Genomic DNA, 2500 nt, shown 5'->3' with positions numbered 1-2500 from the left:
AGGATCAGTGAAGAACAGTTTGGATTCATGCCAGGGAGAAGCACAACAGATGCAATTTTTGCCTTTAGGATGTTGATGGAAAAGTACAGGGAAGGACAGAGGGAGCTGCATTGTGTGTTTATTGATTTAGAAAAGGCTTACGATCGGGTTCCGAGAGAAGAGCTATGGTATTGCATGAGGAGCTCGGGAGTATCAGAAAGGTATGTGAGGGTGGTGAAGGACATGTATGAAGATAGCATAACAACAGTAAGGTGCACAGCTGGAATGACAGAAGGTTTTGGTGCAGGGGTAGGACTTCCCCAGGGATCGGCTCTGAGCCCTTTCCTATTTGCGATTATCATGGACAGACTGACTGATGGGGTAAGACGGGAAGCCCCGCAAACTATGTTGTTTGCTGATGATGTAGTAATATGTTTCGAAAGCCGAGTGGAAGTGGAGACAGAGCTAGAAAGATGGAGGTATGCACTAGAGAGGAGGGGACTGAAAGTGAGTAGGACCAAGACTGAGTATATGTGTCTGAATGGAGGTGGTGAGGAGTCAATAAGGCTACAAGGGGGGCAGGTGGCAAAAGTAGAGGAATTCAGATACTTAGGGTCAACAGTGCCAAGTAATGGGAAATAAAGAAGAGAGTGCAAGCAGGCTGGAATGGATGGAGGAAGACTGGAGCAGTGATAGGAGGGTGTCCGCAAGAACTAAAGGGAAAATTTATAAAAGAGTAGTTCGTCCTGCCATGTCGTACGGAATAAAAACCATTCCAATGACAAACAGGCAGGAAGCAGATATGGAAGTAAGTGAACTAAAAATGTAAAGATTTTCCTTAGGTTTGACGAGGGCAGATAAAGTCCAAAATAAATACATGAGAGGGACCACACATGTGCGAAAATTTGGAAAAAAAGCACAAGGAGCAAGGCTGAGATGCTTTGGGCATGTGAGGAGAAGGGATGAGGATTATGTGGGGAGGAGGATGCTGGATATAGAGGTACCCGGAAGGAGAAAGAGAGGGAGACCAAAGAATAGGTACATGGATGCTATAAGAAAGCATACATGGGCGACAGCAGTAGGAGAGACTGAGGAAGGCGCAGAAGACGCAGCGCGTTGGGATCCGCTGATTCCGCATGTGGTGACCTAAAGCCGAAAGAAAAAAGAAAAAAAGAAAATAATATATTATATATATATAATAATATATATATATATATATATATATATATATATATATATATATATATATATATATATAGATAAAAAAAAGAAAAAAAAAAAAAAAAAAATATATATATATATATATATATATATATATTATATATATATATATATATAATATATATATTTATAAGATAAAAAAAAGAGAGAAATACATGTATATACATATACATGTATATACATATACATATACGATATATTGGGGAAACTTGAATCGATGTTATGTCAGAAAAAACAACTTCGTATTTACCAAAATTACTCCCATTGTTTAATCTATCACCGAGAAGATACAACTGTAGAACTTAGTGCATTGTTTAAGACGCACAAATGACAGTAGATTCTACTGGACACGTATAAACAAAGGCAATTTTATTTTTTCCCGTTAAAAATACATATGAAAATAATATCCATCAGTCAATATATCAACAATTTATTTATTTATTATTATTTTTTTTTTAAGAAAAATATTTACATTTATGAATTAAATATTATGATAGCCTTGTAAACACCTATGATATATATATATATATATATATATATATATATATATATATATATATATATATATATATATATATATATATATATATATATATATATATGTATATATATACATATATATTTTTGTATATATATATTTACTTATATATATTTATAAATATAAATTTATATATATATATATATATATGTATATATATATATATATATATATATATATATATATATATATATATATATATATATATATATATATATATATATATATATATATATATATATACATATATGTACAAAACGCTTGCGTGCTTAGGGGGACTCGGGTTCATGAATTGTTTCGGAGAATTAATTAGATGGACCATCTGTATCATAGCATGTATTTATGGTGATATTCTCTCATTTAGGTTTACTACGTAACTTCTAAAATTTTGTTAAAGGCCTGCAAAATACCTATGTTCAGTCACGTTTTTATCATGTGGAGTGATTTTGGTTTATGTATTTGGTTGACTTCTGCATACTTTAATACTTTTAACAACTAAATATATTCTGAATGTTCAAGAAGTCCCCTAGCTACAGTCTAGCAATAATTACTTCTTTTCATCTATCTAGACATTTATTCAGACGGATTGACAGACAGCCATAGAGAGAGAGAGAGAGAGAGAGAGAGAGAGAGAGAGAGAGTTAGTAAAAGAGAGAGAGAGAGAGAAAGAGAGAGAGAGAGAGAGAGAGAGAGAGAGAGAGAGAGCGAGAGAGAGATAATGAATGCCACACAAACAAATTGACAAACCGAGACATAGATAGG

This window comes from Penaeus japonicus, unplaced genomic scaffold (assembly GCF_977035675.1).
Source record: "Penaeus japonicus unplaced genomic scaffold, GWHDUDI00000001_assembly GWHDUDI00000006, whole genome shotgun sequence".
Lineage (NCBI taxonomy): Eukaryota > Metazoa > Arthropoda > Malacostraca > Decapoda > Penaeidae > Penaeus > Penaeus japonicus.
This window is presented reverse-complemented; position numbering follows the sequence as displayed.